Source organism: Pteronotus mesoamericanus, unplaced genomic scaffold (genome assembly GCF_021234165.1).
Source record: "Pteronotus mesoamericanus isolate MK-2021 breed Mesoamerican mustached bat unplaced genomic scaffold, CSHL_Meso_final scaffold_85, whole genome shotgun sequence".
Taxonomy (NCBI): Eukaryota; Metazoa; Chordata; class Mammalia; order Chiroptera; family Mormoopidae; genus Pteronotus; species Pteronotus mesoamericanus.
Window position 1 is genome coordinate 77880709 of NW_026555329.1, and position 19021 is coordinate 77899729.

Consider the following 19021-nt stretch of genomic DNA (forward strand, 5'->3'; position numbering starts at 1 on the left):
GGCTGCCTATGACAATCCTTTGTACTTGAATATTTCATTTTCATACTTTTCAATGAACTTTAAGGTATAGGATCTGATTTGAAACCTACAACGTACTTCCAAGTGGCACAAGGAGGACAGTTCGTTCATGACTTGTCAGAGGAGAAAATGTGAGCCTGGGAAAGGTTAAGGACCCAGGCTAGAAGTTAGACTCTTGCCTGGACTGGGAGCAGTTTCATTACATCCTGTCTCTGACTATAGGTGCTTCGCTTCAGAAAGGATGTGAAATGAGTCGCCTGTCTTTTTTTTTTTCCTTTCAGTCAATAATTACTTTTATTCTTTGGGGGAAAGACATATGTATTGGGAATATTTTGTCTTTTTTAATAATGCAAAGGGCATATCACTCTTTAATCACCACCACGTGATTTTCCAAATGCTTATTACAAAAATGATATTAACATATTTTAAAGACATTTTAAAACAGAAATGAAAGGTAGAAATCAAAAGAATCCATTGAACTTTTTGTTACTTATTAGTTGAGGGGTTTTTTCATTTAAAACTTTTTAAAAAAGTGAACTATGTAAGAACCACACTAAAAATGATTCCCTTGCATGCAAATTCTCGTTACATGCCCAGAGAAATCTTTCCCCCAAAGATAATTATGGGTGATTTTCTAGCTTTATAAAGGTAGGGGAGTGATTTAACTTTGATGGAACTGGGTTTTTTTCCCACTTTAGAAATGTTTGATAATATCTATCCAATATAAATGAACATTAAATAATACAGTGGATGAATTTGCCTGCTCTAGAGCTTGCTGAATACAACGTACAACATACAGCACATATTCAGTTTATTTCTTCCCTCCTGTATCCTTCCTTTTCTGTTCTTTCTTAATAAGGAAGTTAACATCATGATTTCAGAGATAGCGTGTTGTCCGTCTTGTTCAATTCTGTCCATCTTTAGGTATCATTGCTGGGCTTTGAAATCCAATTTTGTTTAACTCAAACCTTAGCTCTTCTCACTAAATGGAAAGGCATTTAAAAGGATGATGATAGGGGAAGTTTGAAGTCTACCAATTATAATTATACTAAAGCATATTTTTTTCCCAATCTATCCACATCACCATTTACCTGTTACTAGTGGACTGCAAAAATGGTTAAAGATTTTAACTCCATGTGATCAATACATGTGCAATATAATGGAAACATTTTAATGGAAATGTTCAACAATGAGTTCTTTCTAAAAAAGCAAAATTTTTGATCAAATGGAGATGAAATGTGTATCTTTCAGGAAGGCTGGAGAATTTCTATTCCATGTCGGAAGTGAACTAGATGAGCTCTAAAATCTAAAGAGTTTGTGACTTAGTTGGTTTTCAAATACACCTGCGTCTGGCGTGTGGTCTTTATCAGTACAGGCATCCTATAATTCAGCCGTTTGCCTACAAACCACCTGTAGTCAGTTTCAAAGCTGACGAATCTCCTTTAACTTTTAAGATGTTCCCTTGCAAAGGTAACATAGAGGACATAGAATATGTTAGGTATTGTGAAAGGTTTCTTTCTCCCTCTCTCTCTTCTCAATCTCTCTCTCTCTCTCTGTATATGTATATGTATGTATATGTATATGTACATAGATGTATATGTATATATACATATATACACATACATTAATATATACGCATAGTTTATAAAACATATACATATGTATTCTTTATATGTACACATATATACATAATTATGTGTGTTTATGTGTATAGTTATTAAGCTTAACCACAATTTTATGAAGTGGATGCTTTCATTACCTGCACTTTACGGATGAACACAAAGATGCACAGTTAGCAAGGGGCAAAGCTGGGACTCGGTTTCTTATATGACTGATACAGAAGCCTTTGTTCTTGACAATTAGATGACCCTGTAATAATTTACACTTATGTGTGAGTTTTGATGTTCTATCACCAGATTCAATGATAGTCAGCATCTTCTATAATGCAGACCAAGCCAAACCAAACCAAACCCAGCTGCACTAGGAAGCAAAAGGTGGTTATGCATGATACCAACTGTTGCAACATTTTTGTCTCCCCTACAGACATCCGCTAAAATTGTTCAGAAAAGATATGATGCAGGCCAGAGTAAACAAAGGTACAGAGAAAAGCCCCAGGAACAGATTGAAAGCAGATGCTACATTAGAAAAATATTTTTGAACTCGGTAAATATTTAGAAGTAGAAAATGGATTTTAAGAAGAGGTTATAGGATTGCTCCCTCCATATGTGTAGGGTCTGTCTATACGCCATCTCCAGCGCTGACACGAGGCCTGGGGGCTAGAATTATTGCTGTCACTTACTGTTTGCCCTCTGTTTCACCTGGACCGACTCCTGGACATGTTGGCCAAGGCAGACGGTAATCTGGTTGGGGAGCGGTGGTGAGGAGAGGCGCAGTTGCTTCTGCTTGAAGGTGAGCCACAGGTTCCCTCTCCCCTTTTCTCAGCTACACCCCCAGGTGTGTGAGGTCCTGGAACTTGCAAATGGTCCTTCTCTTCATCCATTCATACCAACCTTTATCGCGTATCACAGGGCAAAGCATCGCTCTGAAAGGTCCAATCTTGGCCTAAGAAACCCCATTCTATCAGTGTTGGCTCATATCTGACCCCAAGTTGTTATTCTTCTGCTCCTTATTCTGCGGCCTTCATGCACATTCCATTTATGAAGGCTAGAGTATTTGTTTCCCTTCTGTTTCCATGCTGCCTGGCTTGGCTCCCTTAGAATTAGAGACAAAATTACCTGGGCTGCCCTAATACTCTCTTCTCTCTGCCCTTGTATTCTCAGTGGCTCATCTCGCAATTATTCCTTTCAATTCTACTACATGATTGCTCCATTTTCTCCTTACCTGTGGCCAGCAGAGACAGCCCTTGACTCCTTAGTTTGGTCCTGTGCTGAACCTAACCTCACTGTAGCCACGGCTCAGCAACTAACTGACCCATCCTTGACGAACGACCCCACGCAGTACAGACAGGCAATGACAATCTTGTGAGCAGGTTGTCATTGCCCATCTGGCACTATTGGGTGACTTCTACTTTTCACCAACTATAAAATGCCGCAGTCTTTATATTGACCTCCATCATGTCTCATTGAAGTTAAGCTTTCTTTTTTTCCTGCTAACCGTAGCAGACAACGTAGACAGAAATGTGTGCAGTTCTTGTGTTGTTTCCCTTATTGTATTATGAGAGTCACTTAACCATATAGCTTATCAAGTGTATTGCTTGAGGAATTAAGAAACAGAAGCTTTGTTACTGTTTTCATGAAAAGCTAAGTATCGATATAGTAGTGGTTAATTGCTTAGTCCAGCTTCCTGCGGTGTGAGAACAGAGCTGATGGAAATAAACAAGGGATTAATTAAGTGCTTTTACTCATTCAGTCCATTTTATTTTCTAAAGAATGTGTTTTCTAAGACACAGATCAAAGACAGAACAATTAAACTTTTATATTTTTTTTCTCAGAAATGAATCCAAAGATGTTTTATAAAAATAAATGGTATTTTGTGATTGTGCCCCTGTCTCAAGCGTGTATTCATAGTGTAGGAAAAATTAATTTTGTTCCCCAGACCTATAAATAATTAAAAAGAAATTTTAAAAAATTACATCAGGTGAAGTCTCCTTACATGTCCCCTGTTTTATCATTCATTTAATTAAAAAAAAAAAACCCCGTGGCCAGGGACAAGAGTGGAGACTAACTGTGGGAGCAGGGGTGAGCGGGGCCGGGGAGGGCACCAGGGGAAAGCCGGGACAACTATAATAGAGCAACAATAAAAAAGTGACACATAAAAATAAAACCAAAAAACCTGTTATTGATCTTTTATATTATTGTAAATTTTTAAATTCCGTGAAGTTGAAACCACTATACAAATTATCAGGGTCTGGATTCACTGGCGTGTTTTCCAGGCTCACCTACTTCTATTGCACAATCTAGAATTTAAGCACCCGCGTCTGTAAGTTCGTGCACCAGAAAACATCGATACGTGAAGCTGATGAGAGAAGAATTACTGTATAGAGACATTGGAATGACACAGCATTCCGCATTCTGTGCTCAATTGTACACAGTTTAGACCAAAAACAAAAAAGAAATCAGAGCACATAGAAAGCATGTTGAATTTTATCTCTTGCATGTTATTAAAGCAATGTAGATTCCAAAGGTTAGACAAGTAGAAATCGATCTTCTTTTAAAAGATCTTGGCAAACATTGTCTTGATGCTCATACCAATTTCATCCACACTAATCATCAAGGGCTTTCATCCTGGAGAACATTTATGGGCCAGCCCTCCTGAATTTTTCTCCACCACCGTTTCTGAGTTGATGCTGCTCTAGATTTACCTGTAACACTGGGAGGTCCTGCAAGGGCTGGCTGGGAGAAAGGGCAAGGATCCATTAGAGCCAAAGTGCCTGGAACCTTTGCAGAAATTCAGTCTATAAGCTGTGTAAACTGTGAGCTCAGGAATTCGCTTTTAAATATACATATGACACAGTACCAGCTGCTCCTACACGTATTCCTGGCTGTTCTGTGGACAGGTGGGTAAGTCATTTGCCCACAGGGCTGGTCCAAGGCCGGTGTTGCTGCGGTTCCATCAGCTGTCTGCTTGCAGCCAAGACCCAGATTGTACCGTTCCTGATGCTGAATGTCTCATGTTTTCACGTCCTATTTTGATTCTCTCCTCACCCCGCTCCCATCATCCATGAAACCTATAGTCAGAGCTTTCGTTTTCAGGACCTGGTAGTGCCTCCCAATTCTATTTCTCCGAGAAACATTTAAATTGTAGTAGTATTAAATTCTTTGGGAAAACGAATAAAACGCTGAGATGTGTTACCATGGAGAGCTAAGCCTGCCCTGAGCCCTAGATGGAGCATTGTAAGGTAAAACAATTTTCCCTGAAAGGAGAAAACAGTATCAGTTAAAGATAATTCATTTTAAGTGGTCCCCCATTGCAATTTTTTCTATCCTTAGAAAACAGGGAGGAAAATGCTTGTCAACTGACCGCTATTTACTCCGCACCCACCCTCTCCCATAGTTATCCAATGAGAAAGAAAACTAAATAATGGAGGTTGTTAGTGTCTTTTTTTTGCCTCTGAATCTAGCTGCCATTGGATGAGATATCTCTCTGTGATAACTCTATTGCTATTCCATGGCGTCAAAGAGTATCTCTGTTGGGCTTTTCAGAACTCTCGGGCAAGAAGTGAAGCAGATGTTGGCAGGGGTTAGGAAAGATAGGCCATTTATTTTGCCCCTGTGGTTTCTGATGGCAAGAAGTATTTTTAGGTGCTCTGTTTCTAAGAAATGCAATTTTTAGGAAGCCACACATCCTCTTCTCAAAATTATTTTCCTTCTTTCTCCCTCCAAATTTAATCATCTCAAAGTAGGGAATTATCTTTATCAGCAACAAAAATGCTGCAGCTCACGTGAAATTGGCTTTCATTCCAGGAGAAAGCCTACTTCAGATTTCTCAAAGATATTCTTGCTTCCATTATGTCTGGATTACATGTCCAATTTGGGGGGAAGTGGGGTGGAGCAAACCCCAGCACACGGTCATCTGTAATATTTCGGGGGGCGTTCTCTGGCAACAGGACTGAACTCAGTATTCTCTGGCTTTTATCACTGGAGTTTGTGTCTGCAAACCCACAGGCTCTCATCCTAAGAGACAGGAATAAACAGACAGATTTAATCATTCAGCAAACGTGTATCTAGCTTTGTGCCGGGGACTCTACTGGGCACGGGAAGTGACAGACGGGTGAGACACGGTAGAGAATGTCTGTAATCCACCTGAAATTATATTCTGAACAAGGATGGGCTGTAAAGTGTATTGTAAATATATATAAATATAAATACAAATATAAATGCGCTCCTTTAAATCCAGGAAAAATATTTTCCATGCTCCTACTTGTGCCACTGAAAAATAAATTGTTCTTAGTGTACAGTAGCATTTGAAGATATTAGAAAACTCAAATCAAAAGGGAACACTGTTCTGCCATGAATAAATGATGTTCCTACTTTTTTTTTGCAAACCACTGGATCACCTCCAGGGTAACTTGTCAAATGCGTTTTGATATTATGTTTCAAATAATGGTAGCCAAGAAGTGGAACTTAGAAAAATGTATAAATGCGCATATTCTTATGTTCCGAGCAATAAGATATATGGAATGGCAAGTGATGAACTAATAGCAAACACATTAATTCAAATCTTTGCAGGTTAACTCGCTATGAAGAGTGAGAAATTGTATCAAGGAAACATAACACTGTGCAGACTGAGCCTGCAACCTGATTTATTGAATTAGTCAAGTAATACAGTGCTATTTACAGGAACTCTTATAGATATATCCCTGTGGTTACTCCAGAAGAAACCCTTGTCCTGTGGGGTCCCCAGTGTATATACACGGCTGTGGTCCCATAACATATGCTTATTTGCCTTTTGGTGGTGCATTTTTAAAAATAGAATATACTTAGCAAAGATTAAAAATGATTATAAATACAAACGGCAAGAGGATGTTTGTACGAATGGAGGAATTCTCTAGACTTCATTGGTTGATGTGCAGTTTTTTCAAAGTAGTCATCAGTTTGGAATTCTGGAATCTAAGTGGCTTTTCTATTAAAAAGAATAGGTAAAAGAAAATTGTGACCTACTCCACTGATTTACATGAAGCCATGCAAAAAATAATTAAATATTCTCAATTATACTAAAAGAAAAAAAAAAAGAAGTAATTGTATATTTTGGTATACCTAGTAATGTCTCATTGAAAGGTGAATTAATCTTACAAAATCTGAAAAATATCAAATATGTAACTCTAGTTTTATTTAAGTTATAGTAGTACAAGAAACTTAATAATGTTTGTAAATGACTTCCAGTTTACAAAGTAGTTTCTTTTTTATATCATTTCATGGACCTCTCCATTAGCATAGTAATATACTTGGTGACATTTTCTTCGAGACAGAATGAGTTGTTGTTCTACCCCTATGTACTCGTGTGACTTCTAGGAGCCCTTTATTTCTCGATTACAGCAGCACTTACTACCACATGGCTGGTATGTGCTCATGGTGCATTCTGTCTGGACTCGGAAATCCCTTCCGGCAAGGGATGGTTACTGTCTGTACCAATCTCCCCATTCCCAAGCTCCATCTGTAAATATAAGGCACTTCTATTTACAGTTAATAATACTTTATTAACTTTGATTTCATCACTATTTTGCCAGAGGCAAACTGAGGTTCTAAGATGTTAAGAGCTGCATCCAAAGATACTAACATTGAGAAGACCAGAATGCAATTTGAGGCTTCCTAACTCTGAATCCCAAGTCTATGCTTGTCTTCTCCACATTTCCCTGTTCTTTGTATATTCAAATTATAGGGCTATCGTGTGAGGAACAGTATAATAAAGTATACAGGAATATCCTTAAATAGTGCTCGACATTGGTTGTGCATTTATTTGTTTATATAACAAAATTCCATAATATTTATAAAGCACATGTTCAGCACTAGTTTTACAAATACTCACTTTGCAAGGCCGCTTCCAGAGTATAGACCCCCGGCCTCGGCTTCTGGTTATCTGTAACCTGCCTCTCCACTTCAGGATGTGATTGCATGAGGTAATCACAAAGTGAAATTCCTTTCAGGGCTGTGCAGTTGAAAGGTCCTCAGTGTGAACCTTTGAGGCAGCAACTCAGATCCCTTTGAGTATATATTTCTCATGAAAACGCACAGTCATGATGACAGAACAGGACGATGAGCCACGTTTGCTAAGAAGGTAGGAGTGAATGTCAATTTCTTAAAAATCTGCGTGTGTTTAAATGAGCAGCGTTGGCAGCATGTCCTGGGCTTTACTGACATAGGAGGGCTGTATCATTACCCATGACTTAGGATGACTTATCCAACTCCCGGTGAGTACAGGAGCAAAGTTTTGGAGCTGCAAAATAATTGCCTTTCCGTGCTTTGCTATCAGCCCGTACCAGCACTAAAAGCTCTGTTGTGTCATTTCCTTGAAATATGTTCAATTTCTTTATATAAACAAGACATGAGTAAGCAAGCACCTTTTTGATGATAAGAGATGGGCTAGCTTTGGAAAATTGTGTCATTTTGGGAGCATCTTATGACATTGCGGAATTCGGAAATGTCAGCTGTAAAACAGACCCTTTTTTGAGGGTCCGATGCCCCATCCTCCTGCTTTCCAGATGGGAAAGTCAGACTCAACATGCACGTGTGACTTGCTCATTAGAGGTGGAGACTGAACTGAAATTTTAAAAAAAAAAAAAAAGGTTTTATTTATTTATTTTTAGACAGGGGAAGGAAAGGAGAAAGAAAGGGAGAGAAACATCACTGTGTGGTTGCCTCTCACATGACCCCTACTGGGAATCTGGCCTGCAACCCAGGCATGTGCCCTAACTGGGAATCGAACCTGCAACCCTTTGGTTCACAGACCGGCAGGCAATCCACTGAGCCACACCAGCCAGGGCAGGACATGGGTTTTCTAAATCCGGTTCAGAGGCCAAGTCTGTAAAAATGCAGGTGTGTGAGGACAATGATTGTTTCCATGAGACTGCAGATGTCGCTCCATTGTGATGGGCATGCATATATATGTCTCATTTCCGTTTCGCTGCTATGGCTCTGTTTCTCATTTCAAAATGTAAAACCAACAACTTTCTCATCTCTTGGTAGCTGTGCACACGTCGGCAATACAGAATTCTGTGGATTGGGGTGCCTCGTTTCCTATTTATTCCTGATTACATTGTTTTCTCAAGATGCATTTTCTTCTCCCATCTGGTATTCATCTCTGGGTATCTCCTTCTCTAAGCTTAAAAATCAAACGCTGTTTATTTTTGTAACTTTCCCTGTGCTTTTACTCTATAATTTTTCTGTTCAGAAACCTTTAATTGTCCCCAATTCCCTTTGGTGGGCGATTGGAAATAATCTGCTTAGCGTTCAAGGCTCAACATACTACTTACTTTTGGACCTTTTTCCCTCCCATTTTCCAAGGGGCACCTGCGTGTGAATCAAGCTCACTTTTGGTAACCTCTAATTAGTCTTATTTCTGTGTCTTTGCTTGTTTGTGGCTTCTCTTCTGCCCTTTCTGTGGAAGCAGTGAGGTCTCCTGTTAGCTATGAAAAAAACCCCTCCTGTTAAAAGAACATTCTTCATTGCCACTCACTGCAGGGAATGGCATCAAAAAAGACCAGTTGATCTTTTCGGATCCACATTCCATCCAAAATGATTGCACATCTACATGTGTGATTTGAAAAGAGTGATTTTGTTTCTGTTTTATTTTATTTTGTCGTGGTTTCTGCCTTTTTCATAGAAACCTTCTGGAAAAAAGAAAACTACTTTGTTTAGAATTTGAATGCTGTCAAAGAAATACGTACCAAAGCAAGAAACTTTCTTTGGAATGGGCTACGCTCCTGTAAATCCATGTAGCGTCTTTCATGGTTAGATTGGCCCCGAGTTCCCAGGACATTCCTTCCTGGTGGGACACAGAACTGTCTTGCAAGGGGCGTGCCTGTGGGGAGAAGTGCCAGCCGTGCCATCAAAAGTATTTCTTCCTGAAAGAGGGACCGTTGCATGTACTCAAAGCCAGAGGCACTAGAAAGAAGATAAAAATGTGAGAAGGAAAAATGGTGAAATGAAGGTCCATCCGAAGTTAGAAATGGGTAGGCTTTGGTGCACAGCTATTCCCCGTGTCTGGTTTACCCCCGGTGACGAAAGGTAGCCAGGTAACCAGGCCTCTGTAAATGAGCTACACTTGCCAGAGAAGCTGTATTCAACAACAAAGTATCTTGGTGGAAAAAAGAAAACCCCACAAAGTTTTGCTATTTAAAATATCCATGTAAAAACCAACACTGATAGCTTTGTCTTGTAGAAGGCCAAAGAGAATCTTAAATGTCTTAGGCAGGGAGTTACGGGGTGATGTACACGCCACAATCTGGGCTTTCCATTTCCTGGTTTAGCCAACTTTATCATTTCAACAGAAGAATGATAGAACCTGCGACTGGTAATTTTAGTTAAAAGCATGAAATCAATTGAGTGTGAAGATATAATCATGGCGTACGCTCTTATAAGAGTCAAACATCTTGTCTTGATGAATGATTAAAGCAAATTAATCCAATACCATATTTTATAGTCTTTACTCACTAAATGACTTCACACCTCTGTTGCCTCCCTCATTAGGAGTCGCTGTAATTTTTGCCTCTCTTCCCTCTACTGCCTTTCACATCCCGTTGAAAACCAATTGCAGTCACTGTCCAAAATATCTCTTGGATCTTCCTTCACTTATAAGGCCATTGCCACTGGCTCAGTCACCTCCGTGTCATTTCTGATTTACACTGTTACAGCCGTCTCCTTGTTTCCAGAACACGCTCTTACAACTCCCACACCCAACTGCCACTGCCGAAGTTTTCTCTCTTCTAAAATACAGATGAGATAATATCATACCATTACCCTAATGCGGGAACAATTTCAGTGGTTTCCCAAGGCCTACAGCATAGAACCCACATGTACAGCATAGTCTTCACTCCCTGCGAAGTGTTGGATAAATGATACCCAGCTTCAAACATAATAGGCATCCCATAAACATGTGTTAAAAGGACAAATGAAAACATAGAACACAGGAATGGATGAATAAATAAACTGTGTACATCCAGATAATAGACTATTAACGGCACTAAAGAAAAGTGAGCTATCAAGCCATGAAAAGACATGGAGAAACTTTAAGTGCGTACTATAAGTGAAAGATGCCAATATGAAAGGGCTATGTATTGTTCAATCCCAACTGTATGACATTCTGGAAAAGGCAAAACTATGGAGGCAGTAAAAAGATGAGTGGTTGCCCGAGACAGGGCTGGGGGACTGAAGAGGAATACAGCGGGATTTTTAGGGCAGCGGAAATACTCTATAATGTTATAACGATTGATGTATGTCATTACACACTTACCTAAACCCACAGCCTCTGAAATACCGAGAGTGAAACCTAAGGTAAACTACAGACTGTGGCCAATGGTAAGATTCATCATCGATGAGAAATAAAACATTCTGGAGAGTGGTGTTGATATGGGAGGGGGCTGGGCATGTGGGAAATCTCTGTGCCTCCCTTGCAATTTTATTGGAAACTTAAAACTGCTCTACAAGAAGTCTTAAAAGCCAAAGAAAAATAACTTGCTCTTCTTTGATAATAAATTCGGGGAACTATCACATTTTCTGCTGTCGAGGGCTTCCAGTCTGTGAGTGGTACTGTGGCCCGACTCCAGACCCGCGTACAAAGCCTTCACGCCCAGCCTGCCCCTCACTGCCCGCCCCTCCCCCAGGCTCTCTGACCTCTTTCCGTTTTGGTTACCCCGGATTTCTCCTGGTCCGTCCACTCAGGCCTCCGTGAGGGCTTGGAGCTTGCCCACCTGCTCTTATCCCTGGGCTTTGTCACTCGAGATTCTCATCCTGGAACCAACACTTCACAGAGGATGACACCTGGGCTTGTTTGAAGATTTTGCTGCCAATAATCTTATTGATGAGGCTTTCTGGAACCCCCGATTTAAAAGGCACTCCTCCACCCACCCAAACCCTGGACAGGGACTCTCACCTCCTTTCCCTGTTCTTTTTCCTCCCATTAAAATTATCACCATGTGACACACTGTGTATGTTTACAATGTATTATGGAATGATAGTATACAATCTGTGTTACTCACTCTTGCCTTTCTTCTGAGAATAAATGAATGCTTATCCTCTTTGCACTCAGCACCACTAATTAGCATTACCTTTAATACAATTTATTTTTCATAGCTCATTATAAAATCAATATATGTTCATCGAAGAACATTTTTAAAAGTAGGAAGCAGAGAGGAAAATAAAAGTCACAATGATCTAATTACCAACATGACATGATGATTAACATTGTAGTTTTACATATTTTTCAGTCATTTTTATCCATAAATTTATGCTTCAAAAGAATAGGATCTTATTATAAGTACTGTTTTACATCCTACTTCTTTCCCATACCATAAATATTTGTCAATTAATTAAATATTCTACAGCTTCCCTTTATGGACTCCATAGTGTTTGAATTTGTACCAGTTAAGTGGGGCCAGGAACACTGGTGCTGTTAATCGATACAGCACTTTAAACAGCAATGATTTAAAGGTAAAGAGTGGATGAAGTAGTCCAGGGAGGAGACTTGGTTGTCAATAACTACATTGCATCTATTGTTAGAGTTTTGTCATTGAATTAACCGAATAATGAAATGAGAGAGTCAAAAAATGAGACATTGATCTGGCTGGGTGGCCCATTGGTTGGAGCATCATGTCATACACCAAAAAGGCTGCGGCTTCACCCCCAATCAGGGTGCGTGCTTAGGTTACAGGTTTGATCCCAGGTCGGGGAGCGTAAGGAAGCAACCAATCAACATTTCTCACATCAATGTTTCTCTCTCTCTCCCTCCCTTCCCTTTCTCTTTCTCTAAAATCAATAAACATATCCTCAGGTGAGGGTAAAAAAAAAAATTGACATTTACCAGTGAACAAACCTCAATCCGAAAGAGCTTCAACCATGAGAAGACTGTTAATAAAAGTCTGAGTGCTCAAGTTTATTCAGTCATATTTCAAATTATCAGTTTATTAAAAGTGCTAGTAGCTCTGACTTCTCATTAGACTGCAGAATTTGAGGTTTTAAAAAAAAGACTACTGTCAACATTGTTTTAGTGGTTAAAACTTCTGCTTCTTGGGCAACTAGTTCATTCTATTTTTAAATGTCATTTTTTGCATAAAGTAACAACTAAATTTTCAAAAATTTTCTAGACAACATAAAGGGTAAAAATTATTTTTTATTATTTTGTGTGATAGGTTTCATTTCTGTGAAGTTAAATCAACCTAGATGAGACAAAAACTTACTTTTATTCAAGCCTCACAAATCTGGGGTTGTTTTTTTTTCCTAGTATGTAATAGTTCAGTAGATAATTTGAAATGGATTCATCTGTTATACCATCTGTCAGAAATATGCTGCAGCTGTTGAATGTCCAGTAAAATTTGAACTACAAGTCTCAAAGTAATTTGCCCTTGGTTCATGCAGACCAGACAATTTCCTGTTTGATTTACAACCATGATTCCTGCAATGTGACTGATTTTCTAGCTATATTTTAAATATTTTCTGAGTATAGCTATCAGACTAAGCAAAAGAAAGATGAAAGAAATATGATCTGATTTTTTGAGGTAATATCATTGAATTTGTTCATTGTCATATGCTACTATATTGATTATGTTCAACATTTTTCAAAGTATATGAAGAATACCTACTATGGGCTCTACACTCCACATGTTGAGAAGGGGAAGAAAAAGATCAGCACATAGCAGGGACATCAATGTATAAACAAATGCTTATCACAGTCGATTTCCAATGAAACAGGGTGAGAGTGTGCTATTAGGGACACCAAAGTCTTAGGTTCTTTTGAAAACAAACCAAAAAAATAAATAAAAGAGATGTAAAGTGCTAATCCAGAAAAGTCAATAGATTTAACTCTCAAAAAATTAAATCGCTGCCACCAACATGTTTTGAAAGTTCTAGAGGTGTGTTAATGATGATATAAGTAAAGCCTCCATATGACCCCGTCACAGGTCATTCGAAGTTAGTAAAGATCAGAGAGACGGCATTTCCTAGGTATAATTCAGTGAGGAAGATACGTGCATCACGTCCCAGGAATGAAACCAAATCTCTCTGGGCAAGCAGTTTTTTAAAATGGAAAAAGGCCAACAAGCCTTTAGATCAAGCGAATGTGTCACAATAGCCAAATCTAGGAATTGGTTCGCCTCGCTTACTTTTAGATGGATTTATTACTTATCGCAGTCAGTAATTCACTGGCTCAACAACCTTTGTGACATTCGTGTGTCAGGCCCCAGGAACAGAGGCTTAGCAAGACAGACACGTGCCCTGTTCTCATGGTCCGTGCTCTAGGCAAAAAAAAAACTAAAAAAAAAAAAACCCTCAGATAAATAAATAAATAAAAACATTGCCCCTCTTCCTGATTTTTCCCTATGAGGAAAACAGATTTCTGGAGGTGAAATCAGAAAACATAGATAATGCACAGAAAAGTAAGAATTAGTCTAGGATTGTGAATTACAAAAAAGATTGAAACCTATAATCTCCACTGAAACCTATAGTCTCCATTGAAATTGATGCGGTACTTATATTCAAGTTATAGACCTCTCACATATCAGTGTGCTACAGTTATTTTCTTTTAACCAAGTTCTAATTCTTTCCAGGACACTGAGGAGCATTAGTAAGGTTGAACCTGTGACTATTATTTTTTGTTCTAAAGCACAGATATTTATTTCAAAAGAAAGATGAAATGGAAAGAAAATCCTTATAATGTAACTTGTAAGCCCTGCCTGGGTGGCTAAGTTGTTTGGAGTGTCGTCTCACACACCAAAAATGTTCAGCTTCCAGTCAAGGCACATTCCTAGGTCATGGGTTTGATCCCAGTGTGTATGGGAAGGAACCAATCAATGTTTCTCTTGCACATTGATGTCTCTCCCTCTCTCTCAACAATAAACATGCCCTCAGGTAAGAATTAAAAAATAATAATAAAAAAGTGGGACTTGTAAAATAAAGTCATCATAGGATCCAACAATTCCACTTCTAGGTATATACATCAAAGAAAATGACTAGCTCAAAGAGAAACAACAAAGTAATAAAGTTTTTAAAAAATAAACAATGAAGATAATTTTAGATCGTGTTTAGTGCTGTGAGTAAAACCGAGCGATTGAATAGCCCGTAATGTCTGGAGGGCAGGAAGCCTGGGCGAGTGAGCTGTGTGATGGAATTCTACGGGGGTGGAGAGGCCCTTGAGCAGGAGTGTGCTTGGGCGTCGGCAACAGGGAGAACTGAGCGTGGAGCTAGAGCTCAGTGGTCCAGAGGAGAACCCTGAAATAAAATAGCCCCTGGGTTAGCAGAGGGCGGGCGCAGCCCAGGCTTTTGTGGAGTTGGGGTTTCAGCTAAATTGGAGGTTCTCAGGGCCCGGAACCCCACTTTTAAAAGATCCATCTGGCAGCTGTGAAGACAATTTTAAGGAGGCAAAGGCTGAAGCAGAAAGCGAGTGCCCAATAACTATGTATTACATGAATAAGTGGAATGAATTCGATGTCCTTTGATGAACATCTACTTATTGCACGTAGGCATCTCCATCGAGTGGGACTATGTGTGGTTTGCTCTGAGAACATCTATTTAAAACCGCAGGAACCTCTTCCTTTTAGTTGCAAGGTATGAATCTATGTTTCTAAGCTCTGCATTTCAAGGACGGTCTGTCTCTAGACTCAATTCTCATCAAATTTGTGTATGCTGCTCTGGGTTTATTCCTGGGCTCTGCCCATCTCCTAACTTAGCAGAGGGGTCAGGCTTTGCTCGCCCCATGGAAGTAAAGGTATGTAAAATAGATGTGTTAGAGTCAGCGATGTTTTTGCCGACAGGAGCAACAGTTTTTCTAATACACTCCTACAATGCTGACTTTCTAAATGATGTATTTTCTGCTGTTGTGATTTATAAATCATAGAACAATGATTGCAAACTGGAAATGGACTTTTGAAATCATTGAAAACCTGTGGGTAAAGTAGAATTAAAGTAGGTCATCCAAATTTGTGGTGACAGAAATCACACCTGGATCTTCAGACCAGGAGGGACATGTCCTCTCTCGCCCCTGCTGGACTCACACTGGGGAAGCCACCATCCAAGGCTGCCTCTGAAAGTCCCAATCATCCTGAGAAAATATGTATCAGACAATGTTAGGGTAAAAACAATAGATCTCAACTATGTAAAAATAATATAAAAAATAGTGGAAGAGAATGCCATATTTCTGTTTCCTGTGCTTTTCATAGATCATTGAAGAATTAATATCATACTTGAATATTCTGTACGACAAATTGTTAAATTTTTAAAATATGTGACTCTCAGACATGATTACTATATACTTTCCCTCCAAGACTGTTATCGGGGTATGAGATTTCCACAGATGACATGTGGAATGAGCTGAGCTGGTTTTCGTTTTTAATAGAATGCTAAAGTTAGCAAACTTCAGAGCTGAAAAATGGCTTGCCTACTCAAGTAATGCGCATTGAGAAAGATAAAGCACCATATTTCTCAGAGTATCAAAACAAAATAATTTTATAACCAGCTGCCCAAGTTTATGGGGAACAAAAATAGGGGGCCTGCCAGAGCTCAACAGAAAGATTGTGACGTTATTATTAGTGCTGTGTGTTTCTTTCTTCTTTCTCCCTCCCCTTTATCCTCCCTTCCTTCCTTTTCCCTTCTTTCCTTCCTTCCTTTCTTCCTTCCTTCTTTTTTCCCTCCCTCCATCCTTTCTTCCTTCCCTGCCTTCCCTCCTTCCTCTCTTCTTTCTTGAAAAGGAAATGGGAAAAAAAGGTAGGAATCATAATCTTGGGAATAAAGTTTCTGAAATGTAGACATGCCAGACCCTAGACAAGTCTTCTCCCAGTCAGAGCGTAGGAAATGGTGCTGCTTGTAGTGCATGGAGACCATAATTGACTTTATTAATCTCAGCAATTATGGAGGAAGCACCTGAGTCATGTGTTCAGTCTCCTTTTCATTCAAGTCCTGAAACTAGCCGTTAGGCTAAGCAAGAAATAACGCTTTATTTGTGCAAGGGGGTTTCCCACGGTCATCAAAGCAATGTAACCGAAAGCACAGTCTGTCTAGGAAGTCAGGTCAGTGGTATCAGGAAATGGCATAGTAAGCAGTAGGTTGCACACAGTATCCATTAGGTAGGTACACGGGAAGCTGCACATACTCAGACTGGTGAATACAATAATTGACAATAGTCAGGCATGTGGCTGGGCGGCTAGATCCTCGGGAAATGCAGGAACAAGAGGCAAAATGCAGCAACTGCAACCCTGAAATGAACATCAGAGAAAGACAGAACATCTCTGGGAAGGGCTGAGACGCTGCTGGGAGCCCAAGAAGGAAACTAGACCAACTCCTCAGCTTGTAATTGAAGATGGTCTGGGCCATAAGGAGCACTGATGGAAACCACCGAGTTCAGAGGGAAGCCTGGTTTCTTAAATTTGGCCTGATGATAGGGGAAAATTGCCATAGAACCTGAGGCATTGTGGTTTCAGCTTCCAAAGTTAGGATTCGAATGCCCAGGACATAAGGAGACCATTAAGTGGTGCATTGCGCTGAGAATGTGCCTTTCATAATAGCTTTTTCCCTAAAGTACAGATAAGGATGTTGCTAGAACTTGCATCCTGATAGCAGTGTTTGGTTCCGGGGTCCTTTGCTGTTCTTAATTCTTGTCTTTGTATTAGGCTTATGCTTCTAAATATGTGATATGAAACGTATGTTTAGTGTTTAAATTTTAAAAGATACCACGTCGTAAAAAATTGGCATTATTTTATTTAGAGATGCATTTGAATGCCATTTCTAATGTCAAGTACATGTGCTCTGAAGTTTGACCTTGCGAACTCCTGCCCATGCCCCTTGTTCATGGCGACCCCACCTCTCTAAGGTGAAGGGCAACTGCCATTATTGAATTAGTGCAGAATCCTTATAGTCAGCCTGCCTCCCTGAGTGACTGCAATTGTGTGAAAATAAAACTCGAGGCCCATCTGCTCCTGTAGCTTTCATCCAAGATTCCCTGGAAGAAAAATCCACCAGAGACCAAATATTTGCCGTAGCTGCATTGCTGAAGTTTTGGAAGAGATCCCAGTGTGGGAAAATACAATGCTAAAGTATTTTAAATGTTTGCATTCTCTTTCTCTCTTTCTCTCCTTTGTAAAAACTGCAACTTTCTGCAGGGATTTGCCTGATTTCCTTGTATTTCATGCCTGCAGAATATAGAGACACACGTTCTAGCACAAGAAGCAAGCTGACTCTTTGGGACATGTAATGTGGAATAACTATTATTACAGATAGAAATAAAAATGGATAGTTCATCATAATAGTCAGTAAGGCAATATGTCCCTGCATGGACTGCTACTATAGCCTCTCTGGGAAATTGTATACCCACTATGGCCATTATGATTTTGCTTCAGCTGTTCCCTCTTTCTAGAATATTCTTAATCCTCTTTTCACCTATCCATAGCCCTTCAATTCTTTAGGTTCTATTATTATTTACATGTTACCTGATATCATAAGTGATCATTAATCATTCTTCTTCCTGGAAATATGGAATATTTTTTATATTGGACCAAAGTTTGGAAAACTTTTTTTTAATGAAAAGTCAGATAGTAAATATTTAACTTTGGAGGCCATGTGGTCTCTTTTGTGACATTTCGCTGTTGTGGGAAAGCAACCATAGGCAATACATGAACAAGTGAACATGGCTGTACTCTAATAAAACTTTATTTACAAAAGCAAGTAGTGGGCCAGCTTTGGCCTATAGAACATTGTGGACACTGGTAATCGACCATGCTTGTTTTTAGAGCTTGAGAGAAACTTAGATAATTTTCTCATATTATGTGTGGGTCACGTGGAGGAAGGGGGTTAACTGACATACTCAAGGCCACACATTTGTGATGGAGCATGACTAACAAGCCACTCACCTAACCAACAGCCCTGCATTTGAATTTCTTTGTTCCTTTTAGTATTTGCTTATATTCTATTCAGCAGTGAATTACACACTGTTTGGTATTATCTCTTGTTCTTTTGGATTTAATTACTTTATGTGGGCCCATATATCGTTACCTGTTGTGGGGAAATGAGCTCCCTGTATAGAGATATTTAATTTCCCAAAGTGTTGAGAACAGTACAAGGCACAGAATAAAAACCTCAATAAATGTTTGTAATTAAAAGTCTTCCAAGAAAACATACTAATATGTAGCATTTTTCATAGTTATATGGTTATAAATTACATCTAAATTTAGGAAATTGTGAGATTTCCCGTGCTTAAATTCTGGTAATAATTTTATAGCCGCCTTTTACCAAAACCCCAAATAATCTCTTATATGCTCTTATATTTCCTGATTTCAATTCTCTTCTAGCTTTGTTATGAAGTATATGATTTTTTTAATTAGTGACAGATTTGAAATTTGCTATAAAGA